The 27,340-nt window shown below is 47.7% G+C and overlaps 18 non-coding genes across 18 annotated transcripts; all 18 read right to left on the bottom strand.

Moving 5' to 3' along the window:
- Window positions 1-918: 918 nt before the first annotated feature.
- On the bottom strand, window positions 919-1,109 carry LOC142688593 (U2 spliceosomal RNA). The gene has a single exon (XR_012857662.1). It is a non-coding gene; the product is annotated as a U2 spliceosomal RNA (small nuclear RNA).
- A 1,304-nt stretch (window positions 1,110-2,413) lies between these two features.
- On the bottom strand, window positions 2,414-2,604 carry LOC142688591 (U2 spliceosomal RNA). The gene has a single exon (XR_012857661.1). It is a non-coding gene; the product is annotated as a U2 spliceosomal RNA (small nuclear RNA).
- Window positions 2,605-3,896: 1,292 nt separating this feature from the next.
- LOC142688590 (U2 spliceosomal RNA) lies at window positions 3,897-4,087 on the bottom strand. The gene has a single exon (XR_012857660.1). It is a non-coding gene; the product is annotated as a U2 spliceosomal RNA (small nuclear RNA).
- Window positions 4,088-5,367: 1,280 nt separating this feature from the next.
- LOC142688589 (U2 spliceosomal RNA) lies at window positions 5,368-5,558 on the bottom strand. Its single transcript, XR_012857659.1, has one exon. It is a non-coding gene; the product is annotated as a U2 spliceosomal RNA (small nuclear RNA).
- Window positions 5,559-6,849: 1,291 nt separating this feature from the next.
- On the bottom strand, window positions 6,850-7,040 carry LOC142688588 (U2 spliceosomal RNA). Its single transcript, XR_012857658.1, has one exon. It is a non-coding gene; the product is annotated as a U2 spliceosomal RNA (small nuclear RNA).
- A 1,307-nt stretch (window positions 7,041-8,347) lies between these two features.
- LOC142688762 (U2 spliceosomal RNA) lies at window positions 8,348-8,538 on the bottom strand. Its single transcript, XR_012857816.1, has one exon. It is a non-coding gene; the product is annotated as a U2 spliceosomal RNA (small nuclear RNA).
- A 1,258-nt stretch (window positions 8,539-9,796) lies between these two features.
- LOC142688586 (U2 spliceosomal RNA) lies at window positions 9,797-9,987 on the bottom strand. Its single transcript, XR_012857656.1, has one exon. It is a non-coding gene; the product is annotated as a U2 spliceosomal RNA (small nuclear RNA).
- Window positions 9,988-11,272: 1,285 nt separating this feature from the next.
- On the bottom strand, window positions 11,273-11,463 carry LOC142688780 (U2 spliceosomal RNA). Its single transcript, XR_012857832.1, has one exon. It is a non-coding gene; the product is annotated as a U2 spliceosomal RNA (small nuclear RNA).
- A 1,296-nt stretch (window positions 11,464-12,759) lies between these two features.
- On the bottom strand, window positions 12,760-12,950 carry LOC142688585 (U2 spliceosomal RNA). The gene has a single exon (XR_012857655.1). It is a non-coding gene; the product is annotated as a U2 spliceosomal RNA (small nuclear RNA).
- Window positions 12,951-14,234: 1,284 nt separating this feature from the next.
- LOC142688584 (U2 spliceosomal RNA) lies at window positions 14,235-14,425 on the bottom strand. Its single transcript, XR_012857654.1, has one exon. It is a non-coding gene; the product is annotated as a U2 spliceosomal RNA (small nuclear RNA).
- Window positions 14,426-15,720: 1,295 nt separating this feature from the next.
- On the bottom strand, window positions 15,721-15,911 carry LOC142688583 (U2 spliceosomal RNA). Its single transcript, XR_012857653.1, has one exon. It is a non-coding gene; the product is annotated as a U2 spliceosomal RNA (small nuclear RNA).
- A 1,296-nt stretch (window positions 15,912-17,207) lies between these two features.
- LOC142688582 (U2 spliceosomal RNA) lies at window positions 17,208-17,398 on the bottom strand. The gene has a single exon (XR_012857652.1). It is a non-coding gene; the product is annotated as a U2 spliceosomal RNA (small nuclear RNA).
- Window positions 17,399-18,694: 1,296 nt separating this feature from the next.
- On the bottom strand, window positions 18,695-18,885 carry LOC142688580 (U2 spliceosomal RNA). The gene has a single exon (XR_012857651.1). It is a non-coding gene; the product is annotated as a U2 spliceosomal RNA (small nuclear RNA).
- Window positions 18,886-20,170: 1,285 nt separating this feature from the next.
- On the bottom strand, window positions 20,171-20,361 carry LOC142688579 (U2 spliceosomal RNA). The gene has a single exon (XR_012857650.1). It is a non-coding gene; the product is annotated as a U2 spliceosomal RNA (small nuclear RNA).
- A 1,304-nt stretch (window positions 20,362-21,665) lies between these two features.
- Window positions 21,666-21,856, bottom strand: LOC142688578 (U2 spliceosomal RNA). Its single transcript, XR_012857649.1, has one exon. It is a non-coding gene; the product is annotated as a U2 spliceosomal RNA (small nuclear RNA).
- Window positions 21,857-23,141: 1,285 nt separating this feature from the next.
- On the bottom strand, window positions 23,142-23,332 carry LOC142688577 (U2 spliceosomal RNA). Its single transcript, XR_012857648.1, has one exon. It is a non-coding gene; the product is annotated as a U2 spliceosomal RNA (small nuclear RNA).
- A 1,296-nt stretch (window positions 23,333-24,628) lies between these two features.
- Window positions 24,629-24,819, bottom strand: LOC142688576 (U2 spliceosomal RNA). The gene has a single exon (XR_012857647.1). It is a non-coding gene; the product is annotated as a U2 spliceosomal RNA (small nuclear RNA).
- A 1,289-nt stretch (window positions 24,820-26,108) lies between these two features.
- On the bottom strand, window positions 26,109-26,299 carry LOC142688574 (U2 spliceosomal RNA). Its single transcript, XR_012857645.1, has one exon. It is a non-coding gene; the product is annotated as a U2 spliceosomal RNA (small nuclear RNA).
- Window positions 26,300-27,340: the final 1,041 nt, after the last annotated feature.

The raw sequence follows: 27,340 nt of genomic DNA, 5'->3' as shown, positions 1-27,340 counted from the left end.
CTGCTGAGCAGCACTGACCAACACTGCCTGGGCCCAGGCTTTTATCTCTGAGGCCCCATTATGATGTCAGAAAGCTGGCTCTGGAATCCTGAGGGCTCCACTATGACACGTGCAAAGTTCCGTCTGAACTTTATATAAGACGGTGAGGCTCAGTCAGTCACTCAGTGTTGCCTGAGAGGGCAACACTGCAACAGCCGGCTGCAAGGCTGTCTTTTTTTTGCACAGCTAGTTGCCTCCAGGAGGCCACAAGAGGGAGACAAGGGACTGCAAAATGGAAAATAGGCATCCACCAACTTTACAGACAACTTCTCCTTGCTCCTACAACCTCCATCCTTGCACAGTTTGTTATTCTTCTAGGTAACATAGTAACAAATCCAAATTGCTGCTCTCTTTGTAGGCAAGCAAGGCTTTGTTGCAACTGCAATTCTTACTTCTTCTTGAAATGTAGGGACGACAGTACATTCCATCACATCCATCTAGTGTACACAGGTAGGTCCATTGTGGCGGGCAGGCGAGCGGGCGGGCTGCTTTATTGGCTGTTTGCTGTTCCCCTACTCCACTCCACTATTTGACTGTTGTGCTGCATCAATCAATCAATCAATCAATCGATCAATCAATCAGTGGCTGGCTCAGGTGCAGCTCTTTAACTTACCTAAAAGGGAGGGCGGAGAGAAGACAAGGAAGGTGAATGAGGTGTTCCAATGTGAAATGCCGGAAACACAGAAACACAGACGACACACAACAAGAGGTGGCAATCTATTCATTAATTGCATTTAATCAATGAGCTCATTATCACTCATGCATTCTCCAACAGGTGTTGAAATAATGGGATTAAAAGGGGAGATCCCTTCAGAAAGACAGAAACAATAGCAAAGACAAAAAACACTTTTGGAATCTGCTTTTAGTCAACACATAAGGAAAGGGTGCACCGGTCCTGGAAATACTGCAATACCAGGTCAATGCGTGGAGTGGACAGAGCAAGCTCTATTTCCATCTCCCTGTTCTAAAAATCCATTTAATATATGGTCCCCAGATAGGGGACGTATCAGATATTAAACTGATAAGAACAGATACTACACTTGATCTTAGCCAAAAGGCCGAGAAGCGATAACCCGAATGGGCCGCGCGTTGCCCGAGCCTGCCCGATACTGCTGTTCAGCCCTTGCAGCGATTCAGCCTACTTCTAGGCAATTCCATGGGGCCCTGCAGGCTCACACACTCACAGCTACACGGGAGGTGAATAAAGGCCGGAGAGGAAGCCAGACAGGATTTGCTTCTTTTGCTTGCACCACAATGCAGTGCTGAAAGAGGAGGAATCTACATAAAAACGCCTTCCTGGCAACGCCCAAATGCCCTGCTGCCATGCAGATAAACACTGGCAGCGGCAGCAAGTGCATGCCCACAGCCACCCCTTGTTCCTTCACACCTTGTATCAGCTGTAATCCAGTCCAGTCCAGTGCTGCCTGCTGAGCAGCACTGACCAACACTGCCTGGGCCCAGGCTTTTATCTCTGAGGCCCCATTATGATGTCAGAAAGCTGGCTCTGGAATCCTGAGGGCTCCACTATGACACGTGCAAAGTTCCGTCTGAACTTTATATAAGACGGTGAGGCTCAGTCAGTCACTCAGTGTTGCCTTAGAGGGCAACACTGCAACAGCCGGCCGCCAGGCTGTCTTTTTTTTGCACAGCTAGTTGCCTCCAGGAGGCCACAAGAGGGAGACAAGGGACTGCAAAATGGAAAATAGGCATCCACCAACTTTACAGACAACTTCTCCTTGCTCCTACAACCTCCATCCTTGCACAGTTTGTTATTCTTCTAGGTAACATAGTAACAAATCCAAATTGCTGCTCTCTTTGTAGGCAATCAAGGCTTTGTTGCAACTGCAATTCTTACTTCTTCTTGAAATGTAGGGACGACAGTACATTCCATCACATCCATCTAGTGTACACAGGTAGGTCCATTGTGGCGGGCAGGCGAGCGGGCGGGCTGCTTTATTGGCTGTTTGCTGTTCCCCTACTCCACTCCACTATTTGACTGTTGTGCTGCATCAATCAATCAATCAATCAATCAATCAATCAATCAATCAATCAATCAATCAATCAATCAATCAATCAGTGGCTGGCTCAGGTGCAGCTCTTTAACTTACCTAAAAGGGAGGGCGGAGAGAAGACAAGGAAGGTGAATGAGGTGTTCCAATGTGAAATGCCGGAAACACAGAAACACAGACGACACACAACAAGAGGTGGCAATCTATTCATTAATTGCATTTAATCAATGAGCTCATTATCACTCATGCATTGTCCAACAGGTGTTGAAATAATGGGATTAAAAGGGGAGATCCCTTCAGAAAGACAGAAACAATAGCAAAGACAAAAAACACTTTTGGAATCTGCTTTTAGTCAACACATAAGGAAAGGGTGCACCGGTCCTGGAAATACTGCAATACCAGGTCAATGCGTGGAGTGGACAGAGCAAGCTCTATTTCCATCTCCCTGTTCTAAAAATCCATTTAATATATGGTCCCCAGATAGGGGACGTATCAGATATTAAACTGATAAGAACAGATACTACACTTGATCTTAGCCAAAAGGCCGAGAAGCGATAACCCGAACGGGCCGCGCGTTGCCCGAGCCTGCCCGATACTGCTGTTCAGCCCTTGCAGCGATTCAGCCTACTTCTAGGCAATTCCATGGGGCCCTGCAGGCTCACACACTCACAGCTACACGGGAGGTGAATAAAGGCCGGAGAGGAAGCCAGACAGGATTTGCTTCTTTTGCTTGCACCACAATGAAGTGCTGAAAGAGGAGGAATCTACATAAAAACGCCTTCCTGGCAACGCCCAAATGCCCTGCTGCCATGCAGATAAACACTGGCAGCGGCAGCAAGTGCATGCCCACAGCCACCCCTTGTTCCTTCACACCTTGTATCAGCTGTAATCCAGTCCAGTCCAGTGCTGCCTGCTGAGCAGCACTGACCAACACTGCCTGGGCCCAGGCTTTTATCTCTGAGGCCCCATTATGATGTCAGAAAGCTGGCTCTGGAATCCTGAGGGCTCCACTATGACACGTGCAAAGTTCCGTCTGAACTTTATATAAGACGGTGAGGCTCAGTCAGTCACTCAGTGTTGCCTGAGAGGGCAACACTGCAACAGCCGGCCGCCAGGCTGTCTTTTTTTTGCACAGCTAGTTGCCTCCAGGAGGCCACAAGAGGGAGACAAGGGACTGCAAAATGGAAAATAGGCATCCACCAACTTTACAGACAACTTCTCCTTGCTCCTACAACCTCCATCCTTGCACAGTTTGTTATTCTTCTAGGTAACATAGTAACAAATCCAAATTGCTGCTCTCTTTGTAGGCAAGCAAGGCTTTGTTGCAACTGCAATTCTTACTTCTTCTTGAAATGTAGGGACGACAGTACATTCCATCACATCCATCTAGTGTACACAGGTAGGTCCATTGTGGCGGGCAGGCGAGCGGGCGGGCTGCTTTATTGGCTGTTTGCTGTTCCCCTACTCCACTCCACTATTTGACTGTTGTGCTGCATCAATCAATCAATCAATCAATCAATCAATCAATCAATCAATCAATCAATCAATCAGTGGCTGGCTCAGGTGCAGCTCTTTAACTTACCTAAAAGGGAGGGCGGAGAGAAGACAAGGAAGGTGAATGAGGTGTTCCAATGTGAAATGCCGGAAACACAGAAACACAGACGACACACAACAAGAGGTGGCAATCTATTCATTAATTGCATTTAATCAATGAGCTCATTATCACTCATGCATTGTCCAACAGGTGTTGAAATAATGGGATTAAAAGGGGAGATCCCTTCAGAAAGACAGAAACAATAGCAAAGACAAAAAACACTTTTGGAATCTGCTTTTAGTCAACACATAAGGAAAGGGTGCACCGGTCCTGGAAATACTGCAATACCAGGTCAATGCGTGGAGTGGACAGAGCAAGCTCTATTTCCATCTCCCTGTTCTAAAAATCCATTTAATATATGGTCCCCAGATAGGGGACGTATCAGATATTAAACTGATAAGAACAGATACTACACTTGATCTTAGCCAAAAGGCCGAGAAGCGATAACCCGAACGGGCCGCGCGTTGCCCGAGCCTGCCCGATACTGCTGTTCAGCCCTTGCAGCGATTCAGCCTACTTCTAGGCAATTCCATGGGGCCCTGCAGGCTCACACACTCACAGCTACACGGGAGGTGAATAAAGGCCGGAGAGGAAGCCAGACAGGATTTGCTTCTTTTGCTTGCACCACAATGCAGTGCTGAAAGAGGAGGAATCTACATAAAAACGCCTTCCTGGCAACGCCCAAATGCCCTGCTGCCATGCAGATAAACACTGGCAGCGGCAGCAAGTGCATGCCCACAGCCACCCCTTGTTCCTTCACACCTTGTATCAGCTGTAATCCAGTCCAGTCCAGTGCTGCCTGCTGAGCAGCACTGACCAACACTGCCTGGGCCCAGGCTTTTATCTCTGAGGCCCCATTATGATGTCAGAAAGCTGGCTCTGGAATCCTGAGGGCTCCACTATGACACGTGCAAAGTTCCGTCTGAACTTTATATAAGACGGTGAGGCTCAGTCAGTCACTCAGTGTTGCCTTAGAGGGCAACACTGCAACAGCCGGCCGCCAGGCTGTCTTTTTTTTGCACAGCTAGTTGCCTCCAGGAGGCCACAAGAGGGAGACAAGGGACTGCAAAATGGAAAATAGGCATCCACCAACTTTACAGACAACTTCTCCTTGCTCCTACAACCTCCATCCTTGCACAGTTTGTTATTCTTCTAGGTAACATAGTAACAAATCCAAATTGCTGCTCTCTTTGTAGGCAAGCAAGGCTTTGTTGCAACTGCAATTCTTACTTCTTCTTGAAATGTAGGGACGACAGTACATTCCATCACATCCATCTAGTGTACACAGGTAGGTCCATTGTGGCGGGCAGGCGAGCGGGCGGGCTGCTTTATTGGCTGTTTGCTGTTCCCCTACTCCACTCCACTATTTGACTGTTGTGCTGCATCAATCAATCAATCAATCAATCAATCAATCAATCAATCAATCAGTGGCTGGCTCAGGTGCAGCTCTTTAACTTACCTAAAAGGGAGGGCGGAGAGAAGACAAGGAAGGTGAATGAGGTGTTCCAATGTGAAATGCCGGAAACACAGAAACACAGACGACACACAACAAGAGGTGGCAATCTATTCATTAATTGCATTTAATCAATGAGCTCATTATCACTCATGCATTGTCCAACAGGTGTTGAAATAATGGGATTAAAAGGGGAGATCCCTTCAGAAAGACAGAAACAATAGCAAAGACAAAAAACACTTTTGGAATCTGCTTTTAGTCAACACATAAGGAAAGGGTGCACCGGTCCTGGAAATACTGCAATACCAGGTCAATGCGTGGAGTGGACAGAGCAAGCTCTATTTCCATCTCCCTGTTCTAAAAATCCATTTAATATATGGTCCCCAGATAGGGGACGTATCAGATATTAAACTGATAAGAACAGATACTACACTTGATCTTAGCCAAAAGGCCGAGAAGCGATAACCCGAACGGGCCGCGCGTTGCCCGAGCCTGCCCGATACTGCTGTTCAGCCCTTGCAGCGATTCAGCCTACTTCTAGGCAATTCCATGGGGCCCTGCAGGCTCACACACTCACAGCTACACGGGAGGTGAATAAAGGCCGGAGAGGAAGCCAGACAGGATTTGCTTCTTTTGCTTGCACCACAATGCAGTGCTGAAAGAGGAGGAATCTACATAAAAACGCCTTCCTGGCAACGCCCAAATGCCCTGCTGCCATGCAGATAAACACTGGCAGCGGCAGCAAGTGCATGCCCACAGCCACCCCTTGTTCCTTCACACCTTGTATCAGCTGTAATCCAGTCCAGTCCAGTGCTGCCTGCTGAGCAGCACTGACCAACACTGCCTGGGCCCAGGCTTTTATCTCTGAGGCCCCATTATGATGTCAGAAAGCTGGCTCTGGAATCCTGAGGGCTCCACTATGACACGTGCAAAGTTCCGTCTGAACTTTATATAAGACGGTGAGGCTCAGTCAGTCACTCAGTGTTGCCTGAGAGGGCAACACTGCAACAGCCGGCCGCCAGGCTGTCTTTTTTTTGCACAGCTAGTTGCCTCCAGGAGGCCACAAGAGGGAGACAAGGGACTGCAAAATGGAAAATAGGCATCCACCAACTTTACAGACAACTTCTCCTTGCTCCTACAACCTCCATCCTTGCACAGTTTGTTATTCTTCTAGGTAACATAGTAACAAATCCAAATTGCTGCTCTCTTTGTAGGCAAGCAAGGCTTTGTTGCAACTGCAATTCTTACTTCTTCTTGAAATGTAGGGACGACAGTACATTCCATCACATCCATCTAGTGTACACAGGTAGGTCCATTGTGGCGGGCAGGCGAGCGGGCGGGCTGCTTTATTGACTGTTTGCTGTTCCCCTACTCCACTATTTGACTGTTGTGCTGCATCAATCAATCAATCAATCAATCAATCAATCAATCAATCAATCAATCAATCAATCAATCAGTGGCTGGCTCAGGTGCAGCTCTTTAACTTACCTAAAAGGGAGGGCGGAGAGAAGACAAGGAAGGTGAATGAGGTGTTCCAATGTGAAATGCCGGAAACACAGAAACACAGACGACACACAACAAGAGGTGGCAATCTATTCATTAATTGCATTTAATCAATGAGCTCATTATCACTCATGCATTGTCCAACAGGTGTTGAAATAATGGGATTAAAAGGGGAGATCCCTTCAGAAAGACAGAAACAATAGCAAAGACAAAAAACACTTTTGGAATCTGCTTTTAGTCAACACATAAGGAAAGGGTGCACCGGTCCTGGAAATACTGCAATACCAGGTCAATGCGTGGAGTGGACAGAGCAAGCTCTATTTCCATCTCCCTGTTCTAAAAATCCATTTAATATATGGTCCCCAGATAGGGGACGTATCAGATATTAAACTGATAAGAACAGATACTACACTTGATCTTAGCCAAAAGGCCGAGAAGCGATAACCCGAACGGGCCGCGCGTTGCCCGAGCCTGCCCGATACTGCTGTTCAGCCCTTGCAGCGATTCAGCCTACTTCTAGGCAATTCCATGGGGCCCTGCAGGCTCACACACTCACAGCTACACGGGAGGTGAATAAAGGCCGGAGAGGAAGCCAGACAGGATTTGCTTCTTTTGCTTGCACCACAATGCAGTGCTGAAAGAGGAGGAATCTACATAAAAACGCCTTCCTGGCAACGCCCAAATGCCCTGCTGCCATGCAGATAAACACTGGCAGCGGCAGCAAGTGCATGCCCACAGCCACCCCTTGTTCCTTCACACCTTGTATCAGCTGTAATCCAGTCCAGTCCAGTGCTGCCTGCTGAGCAGCACTGACCAACACTGCCTGGGCCCAGGCTTTTATCTCTGAGGCCCCATTATGATGTCAGAAAGCTGGCTCTGGAATCCTGAGGGCTCCACTATGACACGTGCAAAGTTCCGTCTGAACTTTATATAAGACGGTGAGGCTCAGTCAGTCACTCAGTGTTGCCTGAGAGGGCAACACTGCAACAGCCGGCCGCCAGGCTGTCTTTTTTTTGCACAGCTAGTTGCCTCCAGGAGGCCACAAGAGGGAGACAAGGGACTGCAAAATGGAAAATAGGCATCCACCAACTTTACAGACAACTTCTCCTTGCTCCTACAACCTCCATCCTTGCACAGTTTGTTATTCTTCTAGGTAACATAGTAACAAATCCAAATTGCTGCTCTCTTTGTAGGCAAGCAAGGCTTTGTTGCAACTGCAATTCTTACTTCTTCTTGAAATGTAGGGACGACAGTACATTCCATCACATCCATCTAGTGTACACAGGTAGGTCCATTGTGGCGGGCAGGCGAGCGGGCGGGCTGCTTTATTGGCTGTTTGCTGTTCCCCTACTCCACTATTTGACTGTTGTGCTGCATCAATCAATCAATCAATCAATCAATCAATCAATCAATCAATCAATCAATCAATCAATCAATCAATCAATCAATCAGTGGCTGGCTCAGGTGCAGCTCTTTAACTTACCTAAAAGGGAGGGCGGAGAGAAGACAAGGAAGGTGAATGAGGTGTTCCAATGTGAAATGCCGGAAACACAGAAACACAGACGACACACAACAAGAGGTGGCAATCTATTCATTAATTGCATTTAATCAATGAGCTCATTATCACTCATGCATTGTCCAACAGGTGTTGAAATAATGGGATTAAAAGGGGAGATCCCTTCAGAAAGACAGAAACAATAGCAAAGACAAAAAACACTTTTGGAATCTGCTTTTAGTCAACACATAAGGAAAGGGTGCACCGGTCCTGGAAATACTGCAATACCAGGTCAATGCGTGGAGTGGACAGAGCAAGCTCTATTTCCATCTCCCTGTTCTAAAAATCCATTTAATATATGGTCCCCGGATAGGGGACGTATCAGATATTAAACTGATAAGAACAGATACTACACTTGATCTTAGCCAAAAGGCCGAGAAGCGATAACCCGAACGGGCCGCGCGTTGCCCGAGCCTGCCCGATACTGCTGTTCAGCCCTTGCAGCGATTCAGCCTACTTCTAGGCAATTCCATGGGGCCCTGCAGGCTCACACACTCACAGCTACACGGGAGGTGAATAAAGGCCGGAGAGGAAGCCAGACAGGATTTGCTTCTTTTGCTTGCACCACAATGCAGTGCTGAAAGAGGAGGAATCTACATAAAAACGCCTTCCTGGCAACGCCCAAATGCCCTGCTGCCATGCAGATAAACACTGGCAGCGGCAGCAAGTGCATGCCCACAGCCACCCCTTGTTCCTTCACACCTTGTATCAGCTGTAATCCAGTCCAGTCCAGTGCTGCCTGCTTTTTATCTCTGAGGCCCCATTATGATGTCAGAAAGCTGGCTCTGGAATCCTGAGGGCTCCACTATGACACGTGCAAAGTTCCGTCTGAACTTTATATAAGACGGTGAGGCTCAGTCAGTCACTCAGTGTTGCCTGAGAGGGCAACACTGCAACAGCCGGCCGCCAGGCTGTCTTTTTTTTGCACAGCTAGTTGCCTCCAGGAGGCCACAAGAGGGAGACAAGGGACTGCAAAATGGAAAATAGGCATCCACCAACTTTACAGACAACTTCTCCTTGCTCCTACAACCTCCATCCTTGCACAGTTTGTTATTCTTCTAGGTAACATAGTAACAAATCCAAATTGCTGCTCTCTTTGTAGGCAAGCAAGGCTTTGTTGCAACTGCAATTCTTACTTCTTCTTGAAATGTAGGGACGACAGTACATTCCATCACATCCATCTAGTGTACACAGGTAGGTCCATTGTGGCGGGCAGGCGAGCGGGCGGGCTGCTTTATTGGCTGTTTGCTGTTCCCCTACTCCACTCCACTATTTGACTGTTGTGCTGCATCAATCAATCAATCAATCAATCAATCAATCAATCAATCAATCAATCAATCAATCAGTGGCTGGCTCAGGTGCAGCTCTTTAACTTACCTAAAAGGGAGGGCGGAGAGAAGACAAGGAAGGTGAATGAGGTGTTCCAATGTGAAATGCCGGAAACACAGAAACACAGACGACACACAACAAGAGGTGGCAATCTATTCATTAATTGCATTTAATCAATGAGCTCATTATCACTCATGCATTGTCCAACAGGTGTTGAAATAATGGGATTAAAAGGGGAGATCCCTTCAGAAAGACAGAAACAATAGCAAAGACAAAAAACACTTTTGGAATCTGCTTTTAGTCAACACATAAGGAAAGGGTGCACCGGTCCTGGAAATACTGCAATACCAGGTCAATGCGTGGAGTGGACAGAGCAAGCTCTATTTCCATCTCCCTGTTCTAAAAATCCATTTAATATATGGTCCCCAGATAGGGGACGTATCAGATATTAAACTGATAAGAACAGATACTACACTTGATCTTAGCCAAAAGGCCGAGAAGCGATAACCCGAACGGGCCGCGCGTTGCCCGAGCCTGCCCGATACTGCTGTTCAGCCCTTGCAGCGATTCAGCCTACTTCTAGGCAATTCCATGGGGCCCTGCAGGCTCACACACTCACAGCTACACGGGAGGTGAATAAAGGCCGGAGAGGAAGCCAGACAGGATTTGCTTCTTTTGCTTGCACCACAATGCAGTGCTGAAAGAGGAGGAATCTACATAAAAACGCCTTCCTGGCAACGCCCAAATGCCCTGCTGCCATGCAGATAAACACTGGCAGCGGCAGCAAGTGCATGCCCACAGCCACCCCTTGTTCCTTCACACCTTGTATCAGCTGTAATCCAGTCCAGTCCAGTGCTGCCTGCTGAGCAGCACTGACCAACACTGCCTGGGCCCAGGCTTTTATCTCTGAGGCCCCATTATGATGTCAGAAAGCTGGCTCTGGAATCCTGAGGGCTCCACTATGACACGTGCAAAGTTCCGTCTGAACTTTATATAAGACGGTGAGGCTCAGTCAGTCACTCAGTGTTGCCTGAGAGGGCAACACTGCAACAGCCGGCCGCCAGGCTGTCTTTTTTTTGCACAGCTAGTTGCCTCCAGGAGGCCACAAGAGGGAGACAAGGGACTGCAAAATGGAAAATAGGCATCCACCAACTTTACAGACAACTTCTCCTTGCTCCTACAACCTCCATCCTTGCACAGTTTGTTATTCTTCTAGGTAACATAGTAACAAATCCAAATTGCTGCTCTCTTTGTAGGCAAGCAAGGCTTTGTTGCAACTGCAATTCTTACTTCTTCTTGAAATGTAGGGACGACAGTACATTCCATCACATCCATCTAGTGTACACAGGTAGGTCCATTGTGGCGGGCAGGCGAGCGGGCGGGCTGCTTTATTGGCTGTTTGCTGTTCCCCTACTCCACTCCACTATTTGACTGTTGTGCTGCAATCAATCAATCAATCAATCAATCAATCAATCAATCAATCAATCAATCAGTGGCTGGCTCAGGTGCAGCTCTTTAACTTACCTAAAAGGGAGGGCGGAGAGAAGACAAGGAAGGTGAATGAGGTGTTCCAATGTGAAATGCCGGAAACACAGAAACACAGACGACACACAACAAGAGGTGGCAATCTATTCATTAATTGCATTTAATCAATGAGCTCATTATCACTCATGCATTGTCCAACAGGTGTTGAAATAATGGGATTAAAAGGGGAGATCCCTTCAGAAAGACAGAAACAATAGCAAAGACAAAAAACACTTTTGGAATCTGCTTTTAGTCAACACATAAGGAAAGGGTGCACCGGTCCTGGAAATACTGCAATACCAGGTCAATGCGTGGAGTGGACAGAGCAAGCTCTATTTCCATCTCCCTGTTCTAAAAATCCATTTAATATATGGTCCCCAGATAGGGGATGTATCAGATATTAAACTGATAAGAACAGATACTACACTTGATCTTAGCCAAAAGGCCGAGAAGCGATAACCCGAACGGGCCGCGCGTTGCCCGAGCCTGCCCGATACTGCTGTTCAGCCCTTGCAGCGATTCAGCCTACTTCTAGGCAATTCCATGGGGCCCTGCAGGCTCACACACTCACAGCTACACGGGAGGTGAATAAAGGCCGGAGAGGAAGCCAGACAGGATTTGCTTCTTTTGCTTGCACCACAATGCAGTGCTGAAAGAGGAGGAATCTACATAAAAACGCCTTCCTGGCAACGCCCAAATGCCCTGCTGCCATGCAGATAAACACTGGCAGCGGCAGCAAGTGCATGCCCACAGCCACCCCTTGTTCCTTCACACCTTGTATCAGCTGTAATCCAGTCCAGTCCAGTGCTGCCTGCTGAGCAGCACTGACCAACACTGCCTGGGCCCAGGCTTTTATCTCTGAGGCCCCATTATGATGTCAGAAAGCTGGCTCTGGAATCCTGAGGGCTCCACTATGACACGTGCAAAGTTCCGTCTGAACTTTATATAAGACGGTGAGGCTCAGTCAGTCACTCAGTGTTGCCTGAGAGGGCAACACTGCAACAGCCGGCCGCCAGGCTGTCTTTTTTTTGCACAGCTAGTTGCCTCCAGGAGGCCACAAGAGGGAGACAAGGGACTGCAAAATGGAAAATAGGCATCCACCAACTTTACAGACAACTTCTCCTTGCTCCTACAACCTCCATCCTTGCACAGTTTGTTATTCTTCTAGGTAACATAGTAACAAATCCAAATTGCTGCTCTCTTTGTAGGCAAGCAAGGCTTTGTTGCAACTGCAATTCTTACTTCTTCTTGAAATGTAGGGACGACAGTACATTCCATCACATCCATCTAGTGTACACAGGTAGGTCCATTGTGGCGGGCAGGCGAGCGGGCGGGCTGCTTTATTGGCTGTTTGCTGTTCCCCTACTCCACTCCACTATTTGACTGTTGTGCTGCATCAATCAATCAATCAATCAATCAATCAATCAATCAATCAATCAATCAATCAATCAATCAGTGGCTGGCTCAGGTGCAGCTCTTTAACTTACCTAAAAGGGAGGGCGGAGAGAAGACAAGGAAGGTGAATGAGGTGTTCCAATGTGAAATGCCGGAAACACAGAAACACAGACGACACACAACAAGAGGTGGCAATCTATTCATTAATTGCATTTAATCAATGAGCTCATTATCACTCATGCATTGTCCAACAGGTGTTGAAATAATGGGATTAAAAGGGGAGATCCCTTCAGAAAGACAGAAACAATAGCAAAGACAAAAAACACTTTTGGAATCTGCTTTTAGTCAACACATAAGGAAAGGGTGCACCGGTCCTGGAAATACTGCAATACCAGGTCAATGCGTGGAGTGGACAGAGCAAGCTCTATTTCCATCTCCCTGTTCTAAAAATCCATTTAATATATGGTCCCCAGATAGGGGACGTATCAGATATTAAACTGATAAGAACAGATACTACACTTGATCTTAGCCAAAAGGCCGAGAAGCGATAACCCGAACGGGCCGCGCGTTGCCCGAGCCTGCCCGATACTGCTGTTCAGCCCTTGCAGCGATTCAGCCTACTTCTAGGCAATTCCATGGGGCCCTGCAGGCTCACACACTCACAGCTACACGGGAGGTGAATAAAGGCCGGAGAGGAAGCCAGACAGGATTTGCTTCTTTTGCTTGCACCACAATGCAGTGCTGAAAGAGGAGGAATCTACATAAAAACGCCTTCCTGGCAACGCCCAAATGCCCTGCTGCCATGCAGATAAACACTGGCAGCGGCAGCAAGTGCATGCCCACAGCCACCCCTTGTTCCTTCACACCTTGTATCAGCTGTAATCCAGTCCAGTCCAGTGCTGCCTGCTGAGCAGCACTGACCAACACTGCCTGGGCCCAGGCTTTTATCTCTGAGGCCCCATTATGATGTCAGAAAGCTGGCTCTGGAATCCTGAGGGCTCCACTATGACACGTGCAAAGTTCCGTCTGAACTTTATATAAGACGGTGAGGCTCAGTCAGTCACTCAGTGTTGCCTGAGAGGGCAACACTGCAACAGCCGGCCGCCAGGCTGTCTTTTTTTTGCACAGCTAGTTGCCTCCAGGAGGCCACAAGAGGGAGACAAGGGACTGCAAAATGGAAAATAGGCATCCACCAACTTTACAGACAACTTCTCCTTGCTCCTACAACCTCCATCCTTGCACAGTTTGTTATTCTTCTAGGTAACATAGTAACAAATCCAAATTGCTGCTCTCTTTGTAGGCAAGCAAGGCTTTGTTGCAACTGCAATTCTTACTTCTTCTTGAAATGTAGGGACGACAGTACATTCCATCACATCCATCTAGTGTACACAGGTAGGTCCATTGTGGCGGGCAGGCGAGCGGGCGGGCTGCTTTATTGGCTGTTTGCTGTTCCCCTACTCCACTCCACTATTTGACTGTTGTGCTGCATCAATCAATCAATCAATCAATCAATCAATCAATCAATCAATCAATCAGTGGCTGGCTCAGGTGCAGCTCTTTAACTTACCTAAAAGGGAGGGCGGAGAGAAGACAAGGAAGGTGAATGAGGTGTTCCAATGTGAAATGCCGGAAACACAGAAACACAGACGACACACAACAAGAGGTGGCAATCTATTCATTAATTGCATTTAATCAATGAGCTCATTATCACTCATGCATTGTCCAACAGGTGTTGAAATAATGGGATTAAAAGGGGAGATCCCTTCAGAAAGACAGAAACAATAGCAAAGACAAAAAACACTTTTGGAATCTGCTTTTAGTCAACACATAAGGAAAGGGTGCACCGGTCCTGGAAATACTGCAATACCAGGTCAATGCGTGGAGTGGACAGAGCAAGCTCTATTTCCATCTCCCTGTTCTAAAAATCCATTTAATATATGGTCCCCAGATAGGGGACGTATCAGATATTAAACTGATAAGAACAGATACTACACTTGATCTTAGCCAAAAGGCCGAGAAGCGATAACCCGAACGGGCCGCGCGTTGCCCGAGCCTGCCCGATACTGCTGTTCAGCCCTTGCAGCGATTCAGCCTACTTCTAGGCAATTCCATGGGGCCCTGCAGGCTCACACACTCACAGCTACACGGGAGGTGAATAAAGGCCGGAGAGGAAGCCAGACAGGATTTGCTTCTTTTGCTTGCACCACAATGCAGTGCTGAAAGAGGAGGAATCTACATAAAAACGCCTTCCTGGCAACGCCCAAATGCCCTGCTGCCATGCAGATAAACACTGGCAGCGGCAGCAAGTGCATGCCCACAGCCACCCCTTGTTCCTTCACACCTTGTATCAGCTGTAATCCAGTCCAGTCCAGTGCTGCCTGCTGAGCAGCACTGACCAACACTGCCTGGGCCCAGGCTTTTATCTCTGAGGCCCCATTATGATGTCAGAAAGCTGGCTCTGGAATCCTGAGGGCTCCACTATGACACGTGCAAAGTTCCGTCTGAACTTTATATAAGACGGTGAGGCTCAGTCAGTCACTCAGTGTTGCCTGAGAGGGCAACACTGCAACAGCCGGCCGCCAGGCTGTCTTTTTTTTGCACAGCTAGTTGCCTCCAGGAGGCCACAAGAGGGAGACAAGGGACTGCAAAATGGAAAATAGGCATCCACCAACTTTACAGACAACTTCTCCTTGCTCCTACAACCTCCATCCTTGCACAGTTTGTTATTCTTCTAGGTAACATAGTAACAAATCCAAATTGCTGCTCTCTTTGTAGGCAAGCAAGGCTTTGTTGCAACTGCAATTCTTACTTCTTCTTGAAATGTAGGGACGACAGTACATTCCATCACATCCATCTAGTGTACACAGGTAGGTCCATTGTGGCGGGCAGGCGAGCGGGCGGGCTGCTTTATTGGCTGTTTGCTGTTCCCCTACTCCACTCCACTATTTGACTGTTGTGCTGCATCAATCAATCAATCAATCAATCAATCAATCAATCAATCAATCAACAATCAATCAATCAGTGGCTGGCTCAGGTGCAGCTCTTTAACTTACCTAAAAGGGAGGGCGGAGAGAAGACAAGGAAGGTGAATGAGGTGTTCCAATGTGAAATGCCGGAAACACAGAAACACAGACGACACACAACAAGAGGTGGCAATCTATTCATTAATTGCATTTAATCAATGAGCTCATTATCACTCATGCATTGTCCAACAGGTGTTGAAATAATGGGATTAAAAGGGGAGATCCCTTCAGAAAGACAGAAACAATAGCAAAGACAAAAAACACTTTTGGAATCTGCTTTTAGTCAACACATAAGGAAAGGGTGCACCGGTCCTGGAAATACTGCAATACCAGGTCAATGCGTGGAGTGGACAGAGCAAGCTCTATTTCCATCTCCCTGTTCTAAAAATCCATTTAATATATGGTCCCCAGATAGGGGACGTATCAGATATTAAACTGATAAGAACAGATACTACACTTGATCTTAGCCAAAAGGCCGAGAAGCGATAACCCGAACGGGCCGCGCGTTGCCCGAGCCTGCCCGATACTGCTGTTCAGCCCTTGCAGCGATTCAGCCTACTTCTAGGCAATTCCATGGGGCCCTGCAGGCTCACACACTCACAGCTACACGGGAGGTGAATAAAGGCCGGAGAGGAAGCCAGACAGGATTTGCTTCTTTTGCTTGCACCACAATGCAGTGCTGAAAGAGGAGGAATCTACATAAAAACGCCTTCCTGGCAACGCCCAAATGCCCTGCTGCCATGCAGATAAACACTGGCAGCGGCAGCAAGTGCATGCCCACAGCCACCCCTTGTTCCTTCACACCTTGTATCAGCTGTAATCCAGTCCAGTCCAGTGCTGCCTGCTGAGCAGCACTGACCAACACTGCCTGGGCCCAGGCTTTTATCTCTGAGGCCCCATTATGATGTCAGAAAGCTGGCTCTGGAATCCTGAGGGCTCCACTATGACACGTGCAAAGTTCCGTCTGAACTTTATATAAGACGGTGAGGCTCAGTCAGTCACTCAGTGTTGCCTGAGAGGGCAACACTGCAACAGCCGGCCGCCAGGCTGTCTTTTTTTTGCACAGCTAGTTGCCTCCAGGAGGCCACAAGAGGGAGACAAGGGACTGCAAAATGGAAAATAGGCATCCACCAACTTTACAGACAACTTCTCCTTGCTCCTACAACCTCCATCCTTGCACAGTTTGTTATTCTTCTAGGTAACATAGTAACAAATCCAAATTGCTGCTCTCTTTGTAGGCAAGCAAGGCTTTGTTGCAACTGCAATTCTTACTTCTTCTTGAAATGTAGGGACGACAGTACATTCCATCACATCCATCTAGTGTACACAGGTAGGTCCATTGTGGCGGGCAGGCGAGCGGGCGGGCTGCTTTATTGGCTGTTTGCTGTTCCCCTACTCCACTCCACTATTTGACTGTTGTGCTGCATCAATCAATCAATCAATCAATCAATCAATCAATCAATCAATCAAACAATCAATCAATCAGTGGCTGGCTCAGGTGCAGCTCTTTAACTTACCTAAAAGGGAGGGCGGAGAGAAGACAAGGAAGGTGAATGAGGTGTTCCAATGTGAAATGCCGGAAACACAGAAACACAGACGACACACAACAAGAGGTGGCAATCTATTCATTAATTGCATTTAATCAATGAGCTCATTATCACTCATGCATTGTCCAACAGGTGTTGAAATAATGGGATTAAAAGGGGAGATCCCTTCAGAAAGACAGAAACAATAGCAAAGACAAAAAACACTTTTGGAATCTGCTTTTAGTCAACACATAAGGAAAGGGTGCACCGGTCCTGGAAATACTGCAATACCAGGTCAATGCGTGGAGTGGACAGAGCAAGCTCTATTTCCATCTCCCTGTTCTAAAAATCCATTTAATATATGGTCCCCAGATAGGGGACGTATCAGATATTAAACTGATAAGAACAGATACTACACTTGATCTTAGCCAAAAGGCCGAGAAGCGATAACCCGAACGGGCCGCGCGTTGCCCGAGCCTGCCCGATACTGCTGTTCAGCCCTTGCAGCGATTCAGCCTACTTCTAGGCAATTCCATGGGGCCCTGCAGGCTCACACACTCACAGCTACACGGGAGGTGAATAAAGGCCGGAGAGGAAGCCAGACAGGATTTGCTTCTTTTGCTTGCACCACAATGCAGTGCTGAAAGAGGAGGAATCTACATAAAAACGCCTTCCTGGCAACGCCCAAATGCCCTGCTGCCATGCAGATAAACACTGGCAGCGGCAGCAAGTGCATGCCCACAGCCACCCCTTGTTCCTTCACACCTTGTATCAGCTGTAATCCAGTCCAGTCCAGTGCTGCCTGCTGAGCAGCACTGACCAACACTGCCTGGGCCCAGGCTTTTATCTCTGAGGCCCCATTATGATGTCAGAAAGCTGGCTCTGGAATCCTGAGGGCTCCACTATGACACGTGCAAAGTTCCGTCTGAACTTTATATAAGACGGTGAGGCTCAGTCAGTCACTCAGTGTTGCCTGAGAGGGCAACACTGCAACAGCCGGCCGCCAGGCTGTCTTTTTTTTGCACAGCTAGTTGCCTCCAGGAGGCCACAAGAGGGAGACAAGGGACTGCAAAATGGAAAATAGGCATCCACCAACTTTACAGACAACTTCTCCTTGCTCCTACAACCTCCATCCTTGCACAGTTTGTTATTCTTCTAGGTAACAAAGTAACAAATCCAAATTGCTGCTCTCTTTGTAGGCAAGCAAGGCTTTGTTGCAACTGCAATTCTTACTTCTTCTTGAAATGTAGGGACGACAGTACATTCCATCACATCCATCTAGTGTACACAGGTAGGTCCATTGTGGCGGGCAGGCGAGCGGGCGGGCTGCTTTATTGGCTGTTTGCTGTTCCCCTACTCCACTCCACTATTTGACTGTTGTGCTGCATCAATCAATCAATCAATCAATCAATCAATCAATCAATCAATCAATCAATCAATCAATCAGTGGCTGGCTCAGGTGCAGCTCTTTAACTTACCTAAAAGGGAGGGCGGAGAGAAGACAAGGAAGGTGAATGAGGTGTTCCAATGTGAAATGCCGGAAACACAGAAACACAGACGACACACAACAAGAGGTGGCAATCTATTCATTAATTGCATTTAATCAATGAGCTCATTATCACTCATGCATTGTCCAACAGGTGTTGAAATAATGGGATTAAAAGGGGAGATCCCTTCAGAAAGACAGAAACAATAGCAAAGACAAAAAACACTTTTGGAATCTGCTTTTAGTCAACACATAAGGAAAGGGTGCACCGGTCCTGGAAATACTGCAATACCAGGTCAATGCGTGGAGTGGACAGAGCAAGCTCTATTTCCATCTCCCTGTTCTAAAAATCCATTTAATATATGGTCCCCAGATAGGGGACGTATCAGATATTAAACTGATAAGAACAGATACTACACTTGATCTTAGCCAAAAGGCCGAGAAGCGATAACCCGAACGGGCCGCGCGTTGCCCGAGCCTGCCCGATACTGCTGTTCAGCCCTTGCAGCGATTCAGCCTACTTCTAGGCAATTCCATGGGGCCCTGCAGGCTCACACACTCACAGCTACACGGGAGGTGAATAAAGGCCGGAGAGGAAGCCAGACAGGATTTGCTTCTTTTGCTTGCACCACAATGCAGTGCTGAAAGAGGAGGAATCTACATAAAAACGCCTTCCTGGCAACGCCCAAATGCCCTGCTGCCATGCAGATAAACACTGGCAGCGGCAGCAAGTGCATGCCCACAGCCACCCCTTGTTCCTTCACACCTTGTATCAGCTGTAATCCAGTCCAGTCCAGTGCTGCCTGCTGAGCAGCACTGACCAACACTGCCTGGGCCCAGGCTTTTATCTCTGAGGCCCCATTATGATGTCAGAAAGCTGGCTCTGGAATCCTGAGGGCTCCACTATGACACGTGCAAAGTTCCGTCTGAACTTTATATAAGACGGTGAGGCTCAGTCAGTCACTCAGTGTTGCCTGAGAGGGCAACACTGCAACAGCCGGCCGCCAGGCTGTCTTTTTTTTGCACAGCTAGTTGCCTCCAGGAGGCCACAAGAGGGAGACAAGGGACTGCAAAATGGAAAATAGGCATCCACCAACTTTACAGACAACTTCTCCTTGCTCCTACAACCTCCATCCTTGCACAGTTTGTTATTCTTCTAGGTAACATAGTAACAAATCCAAATTGCTGCTCTCTTTGTAGGCAAGCAAGGCTTTGTTGCAACTGCAATTCTTACTTCTTGAAATGTAGGGACGACAGTACATTCCATCACATCCATCTAGTGTACACAGGTAGGTCCATTGTGGCGGGCAGGCGAGCGGGCGGGCTGCTTTATTGGCTGTTTGCTGTTCCCCTACTCCACTCCACTATTTGACTGTTGTGCTGCATCAATCAATCAATCAATCAATCAATCAATCAATCAATCAATCAATCAATCAGTGGCTGGCTCAGGTGCAGCTCTTTAACTTACCTAAAAGGGAGGGCGGAGAGAAGACAAGGAAGGTGAATGAGGTGTTCCAATGTGAAATGCCGGAAACACAGAAACACAGACGACACACAACAAGAGGTGGCAATCTATTCATTAATTGCATTTAATCAATGAGCTCATTATCACTCATGCATTGTCCAACAGGTGTTGAAATAATGGGATTAAAAGGGGAGATCCCTTCAGAAAGACAGAAACAATAGCAAAGACAAAAAACACTTTTGGAATCTGCTTTTAGTCAACACATAAGGAAAGGGTGCACCGGTCCTGGAAATACTGCAATACCAGGTCAATGCGTGGAGTGGACAGAGCAAGCTCTATTTCCATCTCCCTGTTCTAAAAATCCATTTAATATATGGTCCCCAGATAGGGGACGTATCAGATATTAAACTGATAAGAACAGATACTACACTTGATCTTAGCCAAAAGGCCGAGAAGCGATAACCCGAACGGGCCGCGCGTTGCCCGAGCCTGCCCGATACTGCTGTTCAGCCCTTGCAGCGATTCAGCCTACTTCTAGGCAATTCCATGGGGCCCTGCAGGCTCACACACTCACAGCTACACGGGAGGTGAATAAAGGCCGGAGAGGAAGCCAGACAGGATTTGCTTCTTTTGCTTGCACCACAATGCAGTGCTGAAAGAGGAGGAATCTACATAAAAACGCCTTCCTGGCAATGCCCAAATGCCCTGCTGCCATGCAGATAAACACTGGCAGCGGCAGCAAGTGCATGCCCACAGCCACCCCTTGTTCCTTCACACCTTGTATCAGCTGTAATCCAGTCCAGTCCAGTGCTGCCTGCTGAGCAGCACTGACCAACACTGCCTGGGCCCAGGCTTTTATCTCTGAGGCCCCATTATGATGTCAGAAAGCTGGCTCTGGAATCCTGAGGGCTCCACTATGACACGTGCAAAGTTCCGTCTGAACTTTATATAAGACGGTGAGGCTCAGTCAGTCACTCAGTGTTGCCTGAGAGGGCAACACTGCAACAGCCGGCCGCCAGGCTGTCTTTTTTTTGCACAGCTAGTTGCCTCCAGGAGGCCACAAGAGGGAGACAAGGGACTGCAAAATGGAAAATAGGCATCCACCAACTTTACAGACAACTTCTCCTTGCTCCTACAACCTCCATCCTTGCACAGTTTGTTATTCTTCTAGGTAACATAGTAACAAATCCAAATTGCCGCTCTCTTTGTAGGCAAGCAAGGCTTTGTTGCAACTGCAATTCTTACTTCTTCTTGAAATGTAGGGACGACAGTACATTCCATCACATCCATCTAGTGTACACAGGTAGGTCCATTGTGGCGGGCAGGCGAGCGGGCAGGCTGCTTTATTGGCTGTTTGCTGTTCCCCTACTCCACTCCACTATTTGACTGTTGTGCTGCATCAATCAATCAATCAATCAATCAATCAATCAATCAATCAATCAATCAATCAATCAATCAATCAATCAGTGGCTGGCTCAGGTGCAGCTCTTTAACTTACCTAAAAGGGAGGGCGGAGAGAAGACAAGGAAGGTGAATGAGGTGTTCCAATGTGAAATGCCGGAAACACAGAAACACAGACGACACACAACAAGAGGTGGCAATCTATTCATTAATTGCATTTAATCAATGAGCTCATTATCACTCATGCATTGTCCAACAGGTGTTGAAATAATGGGATTAAAAGGGGAGATCCCTTCAGAAAGACAGAAACAATAGCAAAGACAAAAAACACTTTTGGAATCTGCTTTTAGTCAACACATAAGGAAAGGGTGCACCGGTCCTGGAAATACTGCAATACCAGGTCAATGCGTGGAGTGGACAGAGCAAGCTCTATTTCCATCTCCCTGTTCTAAAAATCCATTTAATATATGGTCCCCAGATAGGGGACGTATCAGATATTAAACTGATAAGAACAGATACTACACTTGATCTTAGCCAAAAGGCCGAGAAGCGATAACCCGAACGGGCCGCGCGTTGCCCGAGCCTGCCCGATACTGCTGTTCAGCCCTTGCAGCGATTCAGCCTACTTCTAGGCAATTCCATGGGGCCCTGCAGGCTCACACACTCACAGCTACACGGGAGGTGAATAAAGGCCGGAGAGGAAGCCAGACAGGATTTGCTTCTTTTGCTTGCACCACAATGCAGTGCTGAAAGAGGAGGAATCTACATAAAAACGCCTTCCTGGCAACGCCCAAATGCCCTGCTGCCATGCAGATAAACACTGGCAGCGGCAGCAAGTGCATGCCCACAGCCACCCCTTGTTCCTTCACACCTTGTATCAGCTGTAATCCAGTCCAGTCCAGTGCTGCCTGCTGAGCAGCACTGACCAACACTGCCTGGGCCCAGGCTTTTATCTCTGAGGCCCCATTATGATGTCAGAAAGCTGGCTCTGGAATCCTGAGGGCTCCACTATGACACGTGCAAAGTTCCGTCTGAACTTTATATAAGACGGTGAGGCTCAGTCAGTCACTCAGTGTTGCCTGAGAGGGCAACACTGCAACAGCCGGCCGCCAGGCTGTCTTTTTTTTGCACAGCTAGTTGCCTCCAGGAGGCCACAAGAGGGAGACAAGGGACTGCAAAATGGAAAATAGGCATCCACCAACTTTACAGACAACTTCTCCTTGCTCCTACAACCTCCATCCTTGCACAGTTTGTTATTCTTCTAGGTAACATAGTAACAAATCCAAATTGCTGCTCTCTTTGTAGGCAAGCAAGGCTTTGTTGCAACTGCAATTCTTACTTCTTCTTGAAATGTAGGGACGACAGTACATTCCATCACATCCATCTAGTGTACACAGGTAGGTCCATTGTGGCGGGCAGGCGAGCGGGCGGGCTGCTTTATTGGCTGTTTGCTGTTCCCCTACTCCACTCCACTATTTGACTGTTGTGCTGCATCAATCAATCAATCAATCAATCAATCAATCAATCAATCAATCAATCAAGTGGCTGGCTCAGGTGCAGCTCTTTAACTTACCTAAAAGGGAGGGCGGAGAGAAGACAAGGAAGGTGAATGAGGTGTTCCAATGTGAAATGCCGGAAACACAGAAACACAGACGACACACAACAAGAGGTGGCAATCTATTCATTAATTGCATTTAATCAATGAGCTCATTATCACTCATGCATTGTCCAACAGGTGTTGAAATAATGGGATTAAAAGGGGAGATCCCTTCAGAAAGACAGAAACAATAGCAAAGACAAAAAACACTTTTGGAATCTGCTTTTAGTCAACACATAAGGAAAGGGTGCACCGGTCCTGGAAATACTGCAATACCAGGTCAATGCGTGGAGTGGACAGAGCAAGCTCTATTTCCATCTCCCTGTTCTAAAAATCCATTTAATATATGGTCCCCAGATAGGGGACGTATCAGATATTAAACTGATAAGAACAGATACTACACTTGATCTTAGCCAAAAGGCCGAGAAGCGATAACCCGAACGGGCCGCGCGTTGCCCGAGCCTGCCCGATACTGCTGTTCAGCCCTTGCAGCGATTCAGCCTACTTCTAGGCAATTCCATGGGGCCCTGCAGGCTCACACACTCACAGCTACACGGGAGGTGAATAAAGGCCGGAGAGGAAGCCAGACAGGATTTGCTTCTTTTGCTTGCACCACAATGCAGTGCTGAAAGAGGAGGAATCTACATAAAAACGCCTTCCTGGCAACGCCCAAATGCCCTGCTGCCATGCAGATAAACACTGGCAGCGGCAGCAAGTGCATGCCCACAGCCACCCCTTGTTCCTTCACACCTTGTATCAGCTGTAATCCAGTCCAGTCCAGTGCTGCCTGCTGAGCAGCACTGACCAACACTGCCTGGGCCCAGGCTTTTATCTCTGAGGCCCCATTATGATGTCAGAAAGCTGGCTCTGGAATCCTGAGGGCTCCACTATGACACGTGCAAAGTTCCGTCTGAACTTTATATAAGACGGTGAGGCTCAGTCAGTCACTCAGTGTTGCCTGAGAGGGCAACACTGCAACAGCCGGCCGCCAGGCTGTCTTTTTTTTGCACAGCTAGTTGCCTCCAGGAGGCCACAAGAGGGAGACAAGGGACTGCAAAATGGAAAATAGGCATCCACCAACTTTACAGACAACTTCTCCTTGCTCCTACAACCTCCATCCTTGCACAGTTTGTTATTCTTCTAGGTAACATAGTAACAAATCCAAATTGCTGCTCTCTTTGTAGGCAAGCAAGGCTTTGTTGCAACTGCAATTCTTACTTCTTCTTGAAATGTAGGGACGACAGTACATTCCATCACATCCATCTAGTGTACACAGGTAGGTCCATTGTGGCGGGCAGGCGAGCGGGCGGGCTGCTTTATTGGCTGTTTGCTGTTCCCCTACTCCACTCCACTATTTGACTGTTGTGCTGCATCAATCAATCAATCAATCAATCAATCAATCAATCAATCAATCAATCAATCAATCAATCAGTGGCTGGCTCAGGTGCAGCTCTTTAACTTACCTAAAAGGGAGGGCGGAGAGAAGACAAGGAAGGTGAATGAGGTGTTCCAATGTGAAATGCCGGAAACACAGAAACACAGACGACACACAACAAGAGGTGGCAATCTATTCATTAATTGCATTTAATCAATGAGCTCATTATCACTCATGCATTGTCCAACAGGTGTTGAAATAATGGGATTAAAAGGGGAGATCCCTTCAGAAAGACAGAAACAATAGCAAAGACAAAAAACACTTTTGGAATCTGCTTTTAGTCAACACATAAGGAAAGGGTGCACCGGTCCTGGAAATACTGCAATACCAGGTCAATGCGTGGAGTGGACAGAGCAAGCTCTATTTCCATCTCCCTGTTCTAAAAATCCATTTAATATATGGTCCCCAGATAGGGGACGTATCAGATATTAAACTGATAAGAACAGATACTACACTTGATCTTAGCCAAAAGGCCGAGAAGCGATAACCCGAACGGGCCGCGCGTTGCCCGAGCCTGCCCGATACTGCTGTTCAGCCCTTGCAGCGATTCAGCCTACTTCTAGGCAATTCCATGGGGCCCTGCAGGCTCACACACTCACAGCTACACGGGAGGTGAATAAAGGCCGGAGAGGAAGCCAGACAGGATTTGCTTCTTTTGCTTGCACCACAATGCAGTGCTGAAAGAGGAGGAATCTACATAAAAACGCCTTCCTGGCAACGCCCAAATGCCCTGCTGCCATGCAGATAAACACTGGCAGCGGCAGCAAGTGCATGCCCACAGCCACCCCTTGTTCCTTCACACCTTGTATCAGCTGTAATCCAGTCCAGTCCAGTGCTGCCTGCTGAGCAGCACTGACCAACACTGCCTGGGCCCAGGCTTTTATCTCTGAGGCCCCATTATGATGTCAGAAAGCTGGCTCTGGAATCCTGAGGGCTCCACTATGACACGTGCAAAGTTCCGTCTGAACTTTATATAAGACGGTGAGGCTCAGTCAGTCACTCAGTGTTGCCTGAGAGGGCAACACTGCAACAGCCGGCCGCCAGGCTGTCTTTTTTTTTGCACAGCTAGTTGCCTCCAGGAGGCCACAAGAGGGAGACAAGGGACTGCAAAATGGAAAATAGGCATCCACCAACTTTACAGACAACTTCTCCTTGCTCCTACAACCTCCATCCTTGCACAGTTTGTTATTCTTCTAGGTAACATAGTAACAAATCCAAATTGCTGCTCTCTTTGTAGGCAAGCAAGGCTTTGTTGCAACTGCAATTCTTACTTCTTCTTGAAATGTAGGGACGACAGTACATTCCATCACATCCATCTAGTGTACACAGGTAGGTCCATTGTGGCGGGCAGGCGAGCGGGCGGGCTGCTTTATTGGCTGTTTGCTGTTCCCCTACTCCACTCCACTATTTGACTGTTGTGCTGCATCAATCAATCAATCAATCAATCAATCAATCAATCAATCAATCAATCAATCAGTGGCTGGCTCAGGTGCAGCTCTTTAACTTACCTAAAAGGGAGGGCGGAGAGAAGACAAGGAAGGTGAATGAGGTGTTCCAATGTGAAATGCCGGAAACACAGAAACACAGACGACACACAACAAGAGGTGGCAATCTATTCATTAATTGCATTTAATCAATGAGCTCATTATCACTCATGCATTGTCCAACAGGTGTTGAAATAATGGGATTAAAAGGGGAGATCCCTTCAGAAAGACAGAAACAATAGCAAAGACAAAAAACACTTTTGGAATCTGCTTTTAGTCAACACATAAGGAAAGGGTGCACCGGTCCTGGAAATACTGCAATACCAGGTCAATGCGTGGAGTGGACAGAGCAAGCTCTATTTCCATCTCCCTGTTCTAAAAATCCATTTAATATATGGTCCCCAGATAGGGGACGTATCAGATATTAAACTGATAAGAACAGATACTACACTTGATCTTAGCCAAAAGGCCGAGAAGCGATAACCCGAACGGGCCGCGCGTTGCCCGAGCCTGCCCGATACTGCTGTTCAGCCCTTGCAGCGATTCAGCCTACTTCTAGGCAATTCCATGGGGCCCTGCAGGCTCACACACTCACAGCTACACGGGAGGTGAATAAAGGCCGGAGAGGAAGCCAGACAGGATTTGCTTCTTTTGCTTGCACCACAATGCAGTGCTGAAAGAGGAGGAATCTACATAAAAACGCCTTCCTGGCAACGCCCAAATGCCCTGCTGCCATGCAGATAAACACTGGCAGCGGCAGCAAGTGCATGCCCACAGCCACCCCTTGTTCCTTCACACCTTGTATCAGCTGTAATCCAGTCCAGTCCAGTGCTGCCTGCTGAGCAGCACTGACCAACACTGCCTGGGCCCAGGCTTTTATCTCTGAGGCCCCATTATGATGTCAGAAAGCTGGCTCTGGAATCCTGAGGGCTCCACTATGACACGTGCAAAGTTCCGTCTGAACTTTATATAAGACGGTGAGGCTCAGTCAGTCACTCAGTGTTGCCTGAGAGGGCAACACTGCAACAGCCGGCCGCCAGGCTGTCTTTTTTTTGCACAGCTAGTTGCCTCCAGGAGGCCACAAGAGGGAGACAAGGGACTGCAAAATGGAAAATAGGCATCCACCAACTTTACAGACAACTTCTCCTTGCTCCTACAACCTCCATCCTTGCACAGTTTGTTATTCTTCTAGGTAACATAGTAACAAATCCAAATTGCTGCTCTCTTTGTAGGCAAGCAAGGCTTTGTTGCAACTGCAATTCTTACTTCTTCTTGAAATGTAGGGACGACAGTACATTCCATCACATCCATCTAGTGTACACAGGTAGGTCCATTGTGGCGGGCAGGCGAGCGGGCGGGCTGCTTTATTGGCTGTTTGCTGTTCCCCTACTCCACTCCACTATTTGACTGTTGTGCTGCATCAATCAATCAATCAATCAATCAATCAATCAATCAATCAATCAATCAGTGGCTGGCTCAGGTGCAGCTCTTTAACTTACCTAAAAGGGAGGGCGGAGAGAAG

This window comes from Rhinoderma darwinii, assembly GCF_050947455.1.
Source record: "Rhinoderma darwinii isolate aRhiDar2 chromosome 5 unlocalized genomic scaffold, aRhiDar2.hap1 SUPER_5_unloc_26, whole genome shotgun sequence".
Taxonomy (NCBI): Eukaryota; Metazoa; Chordata; class Amphibia; order Anura; family Rhinodermatidae; genus Rhinoderma; species Rhinoderma darwinii.
Note: the sequence above shows the minus strand (reverse complement) of the source record. Positions and strands in the feature narration are given on the sequence as shown.